The 15,989-nt window shown below is 40.7% G+C and overlaps 1 long non-coding RNA gene across 1 annotated transcript in view; it reads left to right on the top strand.

Annotated features, from left to right (window-relative positions):
• Window positions 1–1,097, top strand: part of LOC116690560 (uncharacterized) — a 14,450-nt gene extending 13,353 nt beyond the window's left edge. Inside the window, exon 3 of the long non-coding RNA XR_004332282.1 lies at window positions 1,085–1,097. This is a non-coding gene — a long non-coding RNA (uncharacterized LOC116690560). The remainder of the gene's footprint in view (window positions 1–1,084) is intronic.
• The last annotated feature ends 14,892 nt before the right edge of the window (window positions 1,098–15,989 follow it).

Below are 15,989 nucleotides of genomic sequence, written 5' to 3'. Positions count from 1 at the left end.
GGTGAGGGGGGTTTTGACTCGAGAGGAAAGGAGTTATTGATTGACTGAGCCAGCACTGCGTCTCCTGCAATCTGTCAATCACCTGCGGATCCTTTTCTCTGTTGCTGTTTTTTCTCCCGGCCACCAGTGGATCGCCCATATCTAGAGCATCGTCTGCCGAGCCTGTCCCTCATTTAACTTCATCACTGCGGGGGCTGACAGCCAGGCAGCAAAAGGGGGACAAACAGCATCCTTCGAGCCTGCATGGTCACCATCTCCTGGAGACACCTTTCCTGCCGTCATCTATCCTCAACTCCCCCCGCCCTCCTTGGCTTTCCTTTCTTTCTTTTCCTCTGCGGTTTTTCTATCAATGTCTCTTTGCCTTCCTCCGCTGCCCTCCCCCGTCGCGCCTACAAATGCAGTTCAGCAGCATTGATAACAGTCTGACAGATCACAGTGGAGCGCTGGCGTCAGCTCCTCCCTTCCACTAACTCGATGCCTTGCCTTTCTGGTCAAGGTGACCGTGCAGACGGAAGGAGAGCCAATGTCAGCCTGCGAACGGAGGCTTTCACCTGCCACTACTTGTTCCTTTATAGAGGTTTCTTGCACCAATGCCACGATGGTGCCAGTGATTTGATTTAGCGCTGCATGGCCAGGCTGTCAGTAAGGAATAACAAGTGATGTGATGCAACAAATGTATATGAAACTGTTGGATTTATGGACAATGAAAGATAGTTTCTACTGCAGAATTTCAATTGTAAAGGACACATGATATACAGTACAGGGGCTAAAACCGTTGACATCACTTGTATGGCCATTTGAGCTTGATGTATAGGCTATTCTGCTCCTCCACAAGTCATGCAGTTGGTTTTTGCAGTATGTGAGTAAATATATAACAATATGCACCTTTTTAATATATACTGTTATAACTGCTTTCTGGAAAAGGAAAATGCCTGTACCATCGTAACCCAAACATGACCTTAATTAAGACGTGTGGCAGGAAGGGGAGCAAGTCCCGATTACACTCTGTGTTGTGTTACTTTCTGTAGAAGCTGTAAGATTTGCTGCCCTCTCTGGAGTATCTGCTTTGCCATCATATATTTAGCACCTGACTTCAAAGCAAAGTGTCTTGCACCTAGGGTTGTAACCGTCAAAGGGAAAGTAACACTTAAGGCAATGTGCAAAGTTGAATATGTGCAGCGGCACACAGTGTCGGGTACTTCGGTGTGGCTCAGTGATAAATCACAACACACACACACACACACACACACACACAGTAGACATGTAAACAGACTTATTTCAGAGTGCTGTCTATCCTTTAGGGAAACAAGTCAAACCAGCGTGGGTTAGTGCTGGTTTCATGCTTTTGTCTGTGACTCTAACCAATATAACATCCTATAATAAAGTAGAAATAAATAATATTTATTCTATGGGTGCATTTCTGAAGTGTTTCATTGCAGAAAATGTGTGAAAAAGTGTATATATATATATATATATATATATATATATATATATATATATATATATATATATGTACACATAAATAAGCACCTAGGTTACATAAATTGATGCTGCTCAAAATTTCTATTAGGCCTACATTATTTTGTGACACCTTATTCATTATTTAGTCTTCTTTCTAACTGGATTTTCAAAATGCTGCATCATGGATATTAAATATACTTTGTTTCCAATATATCCCCAAGAACAACATACTAGCTATATGTGGCTCCAAATGCGAACTCCCAGCGACGAACGGGACTCCTACTCTGAAAGGAACTTGCCCTGAAACAGAGTCAGCCTTGTGCAGAGTCCTGCAAGTGCCAGAATAAGATATATTTGATAAACTAAACACACTACTCCAGCATGCTTTTGTGTCTGAGCCAAGCCCCTGCCATTTCAACTGAATACTGGGCAAATAGACTTTTCATGGCCAACACGTTGACATGTCATGGCTGGAAAAGCAGAGGTGTAATTATTAAGTAATATTACTCGGCGGGGGCGATTTTAGACCCTTTTAGGCCCTAAAAATTATATATATGTTTTTAAAAAATCTGTGACTCGTGTAAACGGGACGGTTAGGTTAAGGGAAAGGTCGTGGGTGGTCTTACGGTTCTTTGACACGTGGGAATAACAGTCCGGTTAAAGAAGAAAGGGGCTTCCCTGACATGCTGCACTCATGGGACGGTTCAGGACACACGTGGGACACGAACCCCGCCCTCCTGGGTGAAAGTCCTGTGTTTGTGTTTACACCTCATTCTCATTTCATTTGATTCTGGTAGTCCATAAAGGGACTTTCATAGTTTTTTTAAATGTTTAATATGTTGCATTTATCCTTTGTTATAATACTTATAAATACATGTATTCATTGTTATTCAGTGAAATTACTGATTTAGCGGGGCACTGTATCCGTGGCATTCTCATTAGGGGCTGAGCCCCCCTAAAGGTCGCATCCTAGAATTGCCCCTGTTACTCGACTTTGATTACTTGATTCTGATTTACTTAGTAGTAAAAACTGATAGTAGAAACTCCCCCTGGAGGCCGTCTTTAGACATCTGTCTGTAACATTTTAGTTTATTTAAAAGATCTTAAACATCAAATTCAATTACCCTCTTTGTTAGACAAGATGGTCCATGGGTCATTCACACTTTAAATCATTTTCTCGATTCTGACAACCCAGACAAAGCTGATCATTATTCACCTTGCTATGCACTGTTTTTTGAAGATGATTGTCTCAGAATAGGTACCCATATCATACATTGGCCATGAATAATATGTCTACATTGCCTTTAAGGTATCAATAAATATGAAGTTGTTCAGTCGAATCTCTTTGTGAATTAGTGATTGCTCTCAGCTGTGATGAACAGGCTCATCACAGCTGAGAGTTATCACTAATTCAAGGGAAGGGAAATGTTTCCCCCATCTTCTCTGAAGTTACTATCGTACTGTGTAAGGTACCATAAAAAAAAGAGAACCCAGGAATATTGGGGCTTCAGCCATTTCGGGTAAGTCTGCTTTGCCTAGGGTATTACTTTCTAAGATAATTTGTTCTTGACTTTAGTACTGTGTGTGAAAACATCCAAAAAGAAATGTCTGCAAGATTGCGATTTGGAAAGAGATGTTCACCCTTTGTTATTGTGATGTAATTTGGATATTTAAGTGATAAAATGCAGCAGTGTGTGTTTTTTTAAACAATTCTGTGTCATTTCTTGTGGGCACAAAGCAGTCTGTGGAGTCATTGCATGTGCTCAAGTAGTACGAACTAATTCTGCACACCTGCTGATAATCACACTAATGACCAGAGGCTCCACACTTCCCTGAGCACTTATGAACGCAAGTTGCCAGTAACCATTAAATAGTGATAATAATTTGGGCAAATTGGCAGTGAGATATAGAACTTTCTCCTCTGGTAATAGGTACAATTTGCCGTTTATTCAGGTGTTTTACAGGTATACTTTTACATAACCATCTTTTTAACAAAATACAAAGTACACATGTTATACAACAACGACACAGTGTTGGGAAATGTTCCATCTACAAAACCTTTTTTTCTTTTTCTTTTGCATTTTAGGCCTCTATTGGATATGCAGGCTTAGACATTAAAAGGGGAGAGAGAGAGGGACAACGACATGTAGCAAAGGGCCACAGGTCGGAAACAAACCTGCGGCCACTGCGTCAAGGTACATAGACAAGCACTCTACCAGGTGAGCCACCCAGGCGCCCTACAATAAGCTTCTATAAATCATAATTTGACATGCTACATTTAGATGCAAAACAAATCAAATGGAAGAACTCTTGCGGTGATTGGCTGTGAGCCAATTAGTAAAAAGGATCAAATGCAGGTATTGCACCAAAAGTATTTTATTCCTGTTAAACCGCTCCATATTCTGTTCATTTTCAGGTTCATAATTGTATTTTGAGGTTGTACCAGAATAGGTTTACATGGTTTCATTTTCAAAAAACAACATATGTTTGGTGTAGTCTGCTGCACGTTGTTGCAGATCCTGTTTTCACCCTGTGTGTTTAGGTCTCTGTTTTAGCTACAGAGTGAGACATCTCACTTCTACACTTTCTATATCTTTGTTGGGAGTTGCACATGCGCAGTAGCTCTGTAAGATCACATCAGCTAGATAACTCTTTCTCCAGCTTTGGTCAGTCCAATGCAGGATTAGCTGGGAGACTTCTTCTAAACGAGGGCCACTAGTGTGTGTTGTAGCAGTGTTTTGCCATTGAGAACGAGCTGGCATGCTAGCGCTAGCATGAGCTACGGTTAGCCACCTCGTCTTGGCTAGTGACGTAGGAAGCTGTGCAGATTTTAAACAAGGGGGTAAGCCTCTCCTCTCTAAGCGTAGCTCCAATGGCGCCATTTTAATGCTACGAAGTCATCACCTGCAGTTAGCATCCCATTCACTGCCATTCATTTTGACGTCACTGTGATAGTGAATAACTTTACATCTGAAGCGTTTAAAAACTCTATTTGTTCGTTGTTTATTTGTAAAGAAACACAACAATGTATAAAAGGCTCCTTTACCTTGTACCTCACATTATGGCTCCGTAGCAGACGTCTTTTGTAAAAATAGGCTAACGATTGTGTTGTAACCACACGACTTAGCGTCGCATAGTCAACAAATCACCGTATTGTCAGGAGACGCTAGCAGACAGTTTGGACTTACATTAACGGTTTAGGTTTAATTACTAACGTTAACTAGCATGTTAGTTAGCAGTAATTAGCTTGTTGATGTTATCTCCTAACATAATACTATGCTCTCCGTCTCTGCTGATTGGGAATGGTTGAGATTTCTCTTGCACAGCTACCAGAAGACTTACAACTTTCAGACAGGTTTCTCACGTCACACCTATGTCGTCAAGCTCAGTTGGAGGCTGGCAGTAACGCTCAGCCTTCACCAGAAAAGTGCTTCTAATATCCTTCACTGATCTCCATCCAGAACAATAGGATCTGTTGGTCCATTTCTTTAAATGTCTATGATTTTGGACAGTTCACCTGGAGACTGAAGGCAGAGGACATTCAGAAACCGTATCTCACTCAAAACAGCACGGATAGTTTTTTTTCCTATGTTACCTAAATTGTAACTTTCTATAAACCAAATAGTTTTTTTCTTTTCTTTTTTTTAAACCTGATGATTTTTCTGTCTGTTTGGTTGCTTTGTTTAGCACTTTGCAAACGTGGGTTTTGAAAAGTGCTCTAAAGAAAGATTGATATCATTTGACTGAAGAAGTTTTAATACAGATTTTAACAGTTTTTTTCTTTTTTGGCACGCAGACGTAATATACTCAATTATAATGTCTAAGTTGCATTTCATATTTTTTACTACAGCGACAATAAAATACATAGTTTTAGTCTCTCCCAGAAGTAATAGCAACGTTTCCTTCTTTCCAAACTGAATTTCTTACTTTCGCCCCCCTCCTGTTCCTCTGCCTCGTTAGCAGACCTCATATGGTTCATCACTTATTTCGTTCCTGGTTACTAAGTCATATCACACTGATTCATATGTTTAAAATGTTCCTGGGACAACCCCCCCCCCCCCCCCCCCCCCCCCCCCCCCCCCCCCCCCGTGGCTTGCAGATAGAACTTGAGATGTTCCCACTTACTCCCGCACTCAGTTGGTCTTTTCCTTCCAGAGCAGCCAAACCCACCGTCATGACTGAGCTTTAATCGCTCCTCCCACCCACTCACTAAATTCTCTTGAGCTATCTTTTTTTTTCTTCTTTCCTGAAGTGGGAAAGGCATTTCTGGGATAAACAATCAAATGAAATGTCACTAGATTCCATGGAGTCCCAGAGAGCTGCATCCTCCAGCCGGAGGGACCGGCATGTTGACATTAGACATTAAGCAGCATTTCATATCACATTATGGTGTGACAACAATATCACATGACTGCAGCTTTCAGAAATGCCATTCTCAAACGGTGGGCTATGAAGCATATCTTATTGATATTATATAGTGTAGATCACAGCCTGACTCCAGCAGCCTGACTCCAGCAGCTGCAGTGAACCACAGGCCCTGTGAGGCCTTGTGTCATCTTGTGAATGTTACAGTGATTCACACACAAAGACACTTGACAGCGTGGGCCTTTTAAATGTACAGCTATGCCTCTGCTGAGAAATTTCCTTCCACATTCAATGAGACCTTGACAAAAGGAGGGGAAAAAATCTGACTTCTTTACTTTTGCATTCTGCTCGGAGTGTGTTTCCTCGTTGTGTGGCAGCCTGCAGTATGGAACATGGTATTATTTGTTTCCTCTTTGAATAGTTTGCATAATAGTTTATGTATGAATCACACAAAGCTGTGACCAAATTCAGAGGCTTTGAAAAAAGAAACTGGTGTGTGTGTGTGTGTGTGTGTGTGTGTGTGTGTGTGTGTGTGTGTGTGTGTGTGTGTGTGTGTGTGTGTGTGTGTGTGTGTGTGTGTGTGTGTCGAAGATAGGAAAGCGATTTATAAGTGCTGTCCATTTACCAAAAAAGTGTCCTTCAGAGGAACTCGAGTCTCATCTGAACTTTGACCTCCTCCCCAAATCTCCCAGATCCATACCACTTTTTGTGCTATGTACTTATATTTTAAGTTTTCAAGCAATCAACAACTTCACAGTTTTGAACTAACAGGAAATTGCACAATATGCAGTCACTTAAACTCAAATTTCTGAACATCACTGCCAATCGCACATCACAAAAAGAGATTTCCAAAAGATTTGACACTTATTATTTTGATTTGCACCATCTTTCTGAAGCTGTCTCCCCTTTTTTGGAGCTCTAAAATAACTTTAGCATTTCCTTTGTGCATTGCATGTGGGCCAATAGTATTTATAGTTTTCTTTAGTCTGCTTACTTTTAAAAGAGTGTACATTTTTGTGCCACTTTTCTATTTTGTGCTTACAATTAGTGTGTAGTATGGAGTTGGGACACAGTTAAAAAGTAATGGTGCGTTCAGATGCTCAATGGCAAGTCGTAAAGTCAGTTTATCGAATGAAGTTGCCCTCAAAGGCCAATAAAATGTAAATATCCGGGGGGAAATGCAGTGCAAAATTGTCCATCTTTTAAGTCATTTGTCGACTTACTACCATTTGTGTGCTTCAGATTCAGGCTAAAAAAAGTGAGTATTTGTTATGTGCCTTTTATGGAGCCTTTGAAATGGGACCCATTATGGTGGGTTCAGTTTTTTAAAAAAAAGTGCACTTTAGAGGATGAAATCCTTGAATACTGTAAGAACACAGCTATTATCACTTAATACCTTGGAGGAGTGAGAAGAAAGGGATTAAGAGCTGTTTACCGCTACTTTAAGTATCAGGGATTTACTAATGTGAATGCGTGGTAAGAATGAAAAATATATACAGCTTTTAACACTTTTGAACTTACTAAGTAGAGGTCCAGTCCTGCACCCTCACTTACTGTTAAGACAATCATGTCCATCCTGTTTATAAGGGTGCAGCCTATTGCTCAGTCCAGGAGGCAGAGGGTGGCTGCTGGATGCTTCCTACTGTTTATCTCGGCAGACTCCTCTATCTGTGGAGGGAAACTACAGGTGTGCACTGCACAGCGGTCTTCTGTCATCGGCTGTACTCATGGCAACAGAGAGTCTGAATCTCGTGGTGTGCAGGTGCGGGCTAGAAGGGTGGCACAGGGTGGGACCAGCGCCCCCTGAAATATGAACCTCCCCCCAATTCACTGGGCTGATATCCAGTGGGTCAGAGTACTGCCATTTGGCTACCTGTTCTGCACATGTTCACATGTCACATGACCAATTAATGTTTCCATAATGACATCTAAAAAAAAAAGTGGCAGACTGAGCCTTAAAAAAAAGGTGTTTATTTATATATATATATATATATATATATATATATATATATATATATATATATATATATATATATATATATATATATATATATATATATATATATATATATATATACACATTAGAAAGAAAAGAATTGAAACTAATAATGAATGTGATGTTTTATTTAAGCAGGATTACAATATGATATATACATATACAGACAATACATTTCTAAGCATATACTGTATATATATTTCTATATTTCCAGATGCTGTATTCTGATGAAATTACTTGAATGATTTGATAAAAATGATTTTTTGACTTTTTTAAAAACTGTATGCTCACAGTGCTTTTTCATGTTGTGAAGCCGACACAGTTATTATTCTATGATCTCATCCAGAGTAGTTTAGGTATTGGAAAGAGAGGCAAATTTGGTTGACAGGATTCAATACATGAATGCCCGTATGGCTCACCTGTGAAATTGGCCAATTGCTAACCTGCTACAGTGATTGTTGGAGAGGTTAGCAATTTAGGCACAGCAGGCATGATGCAGCAGGGTGCATGAGACACAAGAGCGAGGAATAGATTAGACTGTGTGTTTAACCGCTCGAATGTAATCTGCAATCAGCATTAGAGTTTACGCTTTAAAAAAGCCATTGTTGTGTTTTCCCACTGACAGGAAGCTGGTCCTGAATGCTATCAGAGTTTAGGGTAACATTAGCTGCTCTGTCCTGGTCTTTGTTGGATTTGGGGAAGCTTATATGTCCACATTGGCATTTTTTTTTTTCGTGAGACGTGCAATGCATCTAATGACAACAATGTGTAAATGAGCAGCAACCAACAGCAGCTCTGTTCTGCTCCCTGCTCTGTTTAGATTTATTTAGTTATTTTACCAATAACCCATCTACTAATAATCAGTGTTCATTTTTATGACTCAATACGTGTTCAAACTGGTTGCTGGACGCTGACACTCGCTGAACCCATTGTTTCAATCACGTGTGTTAACATGGACATGAATGTTGCATTTATGCGGCTTAATTTTTGAGCATATTTGGGATATGTTTACACGGCACACAGAAATCAGGTTATTCATATCTCCATACAGGCTTGCCGACAGCTGTCTGCTTTGAACGCATCCACCTCTCCCTCTCTTACAAAACGCTTGGGTAAAATAGTTTCATGATCTGGTCATCACGATATGATAAAGTAAAGTAGGAGCACACTTTCATGCACATCCAATATTATAAGAACAGCTGATTACTAGCGCAGTAAACCGCTTTGGCAGGTTTTTTGTGCGTACTATGGAATAGAATCCTGCCGGCGCCACTGCACGTCCAGTAACCCCAGCGGACGTTTCCTACGTTTAATCCAACTGCTGGTAAAATGACTATGAATTGTATTTCGTGAGTTAAATTTGTAATCGTTATCACTGTAAATTGCACATGTGCCTTGCAAGAAAGTAAATCTTGACAGTTGTAGCGTCAGTAGCTGATAATCAAACACGACTTGAACTACCTTCAAATCCACCACAGAAACGTGTTGGAAGGTGTCTCTCCTCTTCCTTTGGCTAAATCTCAACACTCCACATTTCACTTACATCTCAGTGTTATTCTGTCTCTTACATTTCTGGTTATCTTTTAAAGTCTTTATTTGGGTTTTTGTTTGTCTCATGCTGAGTTTCTGTTTTTTAAATGCCTTTTATGCTGTGTGAAAAGCACTTTCAGTTTCATTTCCTACAGCATGCTGATTAAAGTCTTACAGTTCACATATTAGCCCTGCATACTTGCATAACTGCATCTTTAAACGATAATTAGCCTAATGCTGCGTGGTGTAGCCACAGACAATTTGCAACATTGTGCGCAGTAAAGTCACAAACAAGCTAATGTGTTTCCTAACTGTTGTCTTGTTGGAATCAGTGTCGACGTTCAGCCTTTCCCAATATAAGGATTGTTGAAAAATCCAACAACAGAGCTGTTGTTTAGGACTAGGTCCTAAAGGCAGGCCTAATCCCTGAAGCGGTGCGTCCTCTGACTTTGTTGCACTTTATCGGCGTTGCCCTTGAAGTTCTTTCAAACCTTCCGTCTGGCTGCAGCTTCGTTGCCCTGAGCGAGTCTAAGTGGTCGGGGGTTGAGCTAGTTTCGTCTGAGGTCACCTCGCCTCCATACCAGGCTTCTGTTCCTCCGAGAAACCGTTGGATCCTGCAAAGAGCTTCCCCGCAGTTTTGATTAGTGCTGGCTCCACCTCCACAACAGCTCCTGGAGGGGAGAACAAACCATCAAAATAAAAGCACCATCGTGCTGACAACAATGAATATCATCAGAGAAGCTCGGATAGAATCAGGGAGCGAGAAAGAAGGAGTGAATTTATTTTTTTTCTCTCCACTATAACCCTGAAGCGACAACCCTGATCAAAACGGGGACTTTAATACACAGACCCTTGATAATGCTGAGGAACCCAATGGGTGGATTTTAAGCTGCGGGACTATTTCTAAATGCCATGCTAAGGTGCCAGTCATACTTACAGCTTTAAAAATCTGCTGAATTGCTATTTGTCGAGAATAATAAGCTGCCATCACCTGGTGCTGTATTTTCTTTTTCTTTTTTCTTGGAGTTGGGACTGAAACAGATCACTAATTCAGTGTAAAACTTTCTGTTTTACATGCTTTGCTGTTTTTAAACCAGCAGGGAATAGATGGAGATGTGCTCTCTACAAACATTATCACCCAGCATTATTTACCAGTGTTAACACGGCCGTAGCTTTCTTCTGCAGCAGTAGGTGGCTTAGCTCATGCTAGGTGGAAAGGGTACTGAGCCGTGGGAAAGTCACGCACAGGTTTCAACTCTACTTGGGTGAGGTGAGTGCAGGCTGGGGTCAATCCTAGAGGTCTTCACGGGTCTACCCGAACCCCAGAACACGTGACCCAACCCGAGACCCATACGGTTTTGGATCCACGGTTTGTACCATAGGCGGAAATTGGCTCATTAAAACTCTGCTGTCTTCCGCATTGTATATGCTGTCATATTCACTTGAAATAACTGTGTAAGTAGTAAAGCAATACAAATGCAAACAAGGCAAAAACTGCATTTTTATGCAAGTTTAGAAATATTTGGAGTCCCTCCTCCCCTGCCTCAAAGTGGTTAGGTCCACTGTTTGGTTTTCACTTTGTTTTTTCCACTAGGTTTTCTTTTCAGAGTCACTGGATTTCTCCCTTAAACCTTAACTGTAGCCTATGCAGAAGTCCGGTGGGACGGTGACTGAGAGATTGAATTGCGTCAGTAAGTAACTCTGTTCCATTCCTGTCCGATGAAGTGATTATTGACAGATGATGTTGAGTCAATGAAACATTATAGCCATGACAAAAAGAAACTACGTTTTTTTTCCACGGGTCTGCTAGGGTTCTTGGTATGAAGCTTGTTGGATAGGTAGTTGGCGATCTTGTTAATTCCACCCACTGTGCTTTCATGCTACACTTATAGAAAATGAGCCCAACAAAGTGTCTCTCATTTGCCGAGTGTGCTTTTCCCTATTGTGACAAGAGTGTGTGCATGAAACATTAAGCTTTTACATTTTACTAATTAAGTGGCCGGCTGGCTGACTAGTTATCTGGCTTGCTTGCTGAAAGGCTCAATTCAGCATCATCTGTGTTAGAGAAAAGAGTCACTTCATCCAATGTTTAAAGTAAATTAAACAGCTTTGCCGGACTACTTACTGGATTTCCAAAACTACACACATCCTATAAAAGTACAATGTTGTTATTTATGTCCCCCTTAATAATTGCTCTTAAAAACGTTTGTTTATTGCAACTTGATTTCACAGAATTCCATGAAATGAACACGGCCTCTTAACTTAAAATCTGTGGCAGTTTCACGCAATTGCAAAAAATTGTGTGATGGGCCCACGAAGACTTCCGTGAAACGAACACAGCCCCTTAAGTTAAGGAAAAGTTTGTGGGTGGGCTTACAGTTCCGTTACACGCGGGATGGGAAGAACAGTACGGTTGGGTTTTGGAAAAGAAGAAAGCGACTTTAGGAAACATTACACGTGGGACACAATCCGCAGTCTCCCGGGTGAAAGTCTTGTGTTTGACCCATCCATCAACCTCCTGCAGATTTTTGGGTTTTCATACTACTCGCTACCATAGTTGCTCCATCATCTTCTCATTGACTTTACATTGGCCTTGTTTTGGCCACATGGACTTTACACACATTCCGTGCCACCACCACTAAATGTGGTGTTAACAGTTTGTGATCATTTCACGGAATTCTGTGAGACCAGGCTGGTTTATTGTCCTTCCCATCTGTTAGATGAAATTTACTCCCATGGTTTACACGGTCAGCTGGGTCCGGGTCACGACCCGTACTATTTCAGCGGGTCTCGAGTCTCTTTAACATGGTAATGCTCGAGTGAAGATCAGCATTTAAAGAGACAGATATTTCCCTCAGGAGTTGGTAAAGACCAAAACAGAGCTAAAAGAGAGTGGCTGTTGGAGTTATATTCACCACGTGGGCAGAAACATAACTCCAAATGAATGATAAGGTTGATAAGGGCAAGATGTGTAAATAAGCAAGTATTGCCCTATATCAAGTTGTCTATGTTCCTTGGTTAATATAGCAGGAGTAAAGTTAGGAAACATTGTTGTCTTGGTTAAACGTTGACTTGCGACTTGCTGACAGGCGATTCACACCTTTCCTGAACCAAGTGTAGTGACCTAAACCTAACTAAACATGTGCAAAACAATCCCCGGGCTTATAAAATCCACCACTTTGCCCTGATATTTATGTATCGAGTGCTTGAATTGAGGGACTGCTACACCTGTAACGCCCTACTACGCCATTAACTACTATTTGTAGTCATAGTTCCATTTTACTGTGACTATTATTGCGACTGTTCAACACACCCCCAACTGGCACCGTCAGACACTACCTACCAAGAGCCTGGGTCTGTCTGAGATTTCTCCCTAAAAAGGACTTTTTTTCAGTTTCACTAAGTGCTTGTTCTTCTGGGAATTGCTGGAATTGTCTCTGTAAATTATAGTGTGTGGTCTAGACCTACTCTATCTGTAAAGTGTCTTGAAATAACTCTTGTTATGATTTGATAATATAAATTAAATTGAAATAGAGCAGAATTGATATTATGTAAATCATTACTTTGGATTAAAAGACAAAAGTTTGCAGCCAGGGACTTTACTTACATACTCTTGTAGAAAATTCATTCATTAGTTAACCTCTGCTTTTTCTGTTCTTTTATATCATGCTTTAATCTTGTTTCCTGCACTTTTAATCAGTCCATCCTGTCTTTAATTGTATATCTTGTGAAGCCTGTTTTAATCATTGTTGAGGAAAGATGCAATAGTTTTGCCACTGTTGTTAGAGATAGGCCTAGTTCTGGTAGTATTATGTTTTTTGATTACGGAGAACATACCAAACATAACTCTTGACAATTGTTCTGTTTTCCCGATTAACTGACCCTTAACTGTCCCCTTCCATTAGTGTTGTCATTGACATTCACAAACGTCTTCACCGATGTCTGCTGTAGATGAATTAGTCTGCATTTAAAATCCCTTAAATACAAATAGCTGTTGAGAAAGGCAGCCATTTCCACTCTGTAATGTATTTCAGGCCTGTGCCACTCTGAGCTCTATTTCTGTGCTTATCTATTAAGTAAATTAGATGCAAATGGTAAATAGTTTTAGTTTACAAATGACAAATGACCTTAGTGTGCAGGCTAACACAAGATGATAAAGGAGGCTGTTCTTAAACAGTACCCGGCGTCTAAATGGCCAGCCTGGTCGAGTGCATCATTCCCATGTCAGGGAACAAACAAATAAGATGAAGTGCTCTCTCAAAGTCAGTGGAAAGGACAACCACACTGGCTCCGAACAAACAATGATAGATGAGCAATACATGATGGTGTGGGCAGTGAACGGGGGGAGCGTTCAATTAGTACAAGGAGAAATGGCAGTTTAACGGTACGGCGAGAGAAGCTTGCAGGCATTGAGAAACGCCAAATTGAAAACGCATACATCTCAGATCGCTGACAGCCTCATTCCCTTTTCCAAATTGGTCACAAATTTATGATTTTCCATAATTGTTCATGTTTTGACACCTCATATTTCAATCTTGAACATGAATGAAAGAAAAGTACGCTTGGGGGGGATTTACAAAAAAAAAAAAAAAAAGTTCATAGGGTGTTGCCATGTAAAAAATGTGCTCTAAATGCTAAAAGTGTAAATTCATCTGCATACTGCTCGCCCTCACCTCTCAACTTTGCCACTGTGCTCCAGGATTTGTGGCTGACTGGAGGCTGTACGCCAAGCTATTGTGAAGAGTTACACCTTCAAAAGCACTCTGAGCTGGACTCATGAATATTTATACACTGATTAGGTGCCCTGATTTATCAGGCTGTGACAGAAAGGAGTGATGGGTCTTAAGGAGTTGAGGCACGCACAGAGACAAAGGTATGACTCTGTTAATGCAGATCCTACACTCCACATAATAGGCTGTCCATTAGAAAAGACTGCTGGCTGTGGAGAAAGCCTCTAACTTCAATTTTGGGGTTTTAGTTCATTGGCACAGCGATAACGTAGAAGAGCTGAGTCATAAGTATCGCAGTCAAATACAATAATGTAAGTGCTAAAGTCAGGTGAAATGAAGAACTGGCTCTACAGTGTACACTATTTGTGTTTAGACAGTTTCAAGCTCATTTAAGATGGCAAGTGCAGAGCTTCCCAGACTGGTTTTCTTGGACAAAGACAACAGCAGGAGTGCTGTTAGGAAATACTTTGCATTTAAGGGAAAAGAACAAGGAAAGGCAAAGGATACAAGCAAGCCCAAATACTCATCCCCATGGTATCGAAAGATGGTATCACTTAAAGATTCTTTTTCAAGGTATTTTATCGAAGTTCAAAATAAATCATGTGGCATACCGGTAGCTTTTCTTTTCTACTTATGGCGCTCTCATCCCTGAACTTTTTTAAAAAATTGCAGGTTAAGGAAAGAAATGAAAAGAAGTGGCATTACTTTTTAAACAGGCTCCCGGATATAATGGAACGATCTGGAGTCTAATAGTTTATTTTTAATACTTTCTGAAAGCTTGATTGTTCCCTGATCTGTCCATGACCCCAATAGCATCACCCTTTGTCTGCCAGTTTATTTTTTTCCAATCCATCATCTCATTCGCCATTTGCTTTTCTGTTCTATATTCACTTTTGGAAAAGCTCTATTCATCCGACCACTCTAAAGTGCAAAGTGCATAACCTCAAAGTTCTTGCCTCCCAATATAATTTGCGCGTATTTGCAGATGTACAAATTAAAAGCCTTATTTCAAACCTGACATTTGTGCTTGGGTGGAGTCCCCCGGTGTGTCTGACCCGCTAGAGAAAGTAGTGTAACGTTGTAGAGTTGTTTTATTTCTTAAGCAACTAATATTTGCGTAACTGCAATGGTTAGAAACATGTATCAATTAGGAATTTCCTTTTACCAATTTCCTAGGAAATGTGCGTCAAATTTGGATGACCACTACTTATCCCTAATGTTAAAATGCTTGCATTATGCTCATTTTCACATTCATAAATGTATTTAGATCCCGGGAGGCTTGTATCATGTGGGCGCGCTGACTGTTTTGTTGTTATTACTTAGACTTAGAACAACAGAAACTACGCACTATAGCTTCAAGACCAAAAACCTTCAACGGTCAATTTCCGACCTCGATCGACTCGGTCATCCGTGCTTTCCCTGTTGTGTTTTTGCTACGTGCGCAATTACAAACACATGTTAATTACGGTCAAATCAAGTATTTTTTGTCAATGTAAAATACAACAGGAAGCGATGGACAACGCCAATCACCAGATGCGTCGAGCGTTGCTCTCTAAAGAGGACGATGAATCCACTGCGAGGAATGATCGAAGACCTCCGGCTCACCTCGACTCAATGCTATCGCTCACGCACTTTCCGCTGCTGTTTGGTTCCTCATTCGCGTCGGCCTTCCTCCCCAGCTGTTTGAGTGACAGGTGAGATTAAGCACCCTTTGAACTCTATCTGGTTATTAGAGGAGCAGTCTAAATTGAAGCAGTGTTATTTTATGCCGCCATGCTGAGTCAACGGGAAAATGGGAGCAGGGGGTGGACACTTTTCTGAATGAATAAAGAGCTTTTCACAGGGAAAGGTGTTGGGCCAGATCTCAAATACATTATAGAACAATAATGAGAATTGTAAAGGCAAGA

The sequence above is a fragment of the Etheostoma spectabile genome, chromosome 6 (genome assembly GCF_008692095.1).
Source record: "Etheostoma spectabile isolate EspeVRDwgs_2016 chromosome 6, UIUC_Espe_1.0, whole genome shotgun sequence".
Lineage (NCBI taxonomy): Eukaryota > Metazoa > Chordata > Actinopteri > Perciformes > Percidae > Etheostoma > Etheostoma spectabile.
The sequence above is the reverse complement of the archived record's forward strand: the minus strand, read 5'-3'. Positions and strand labels throughout refer to the sequence as shown.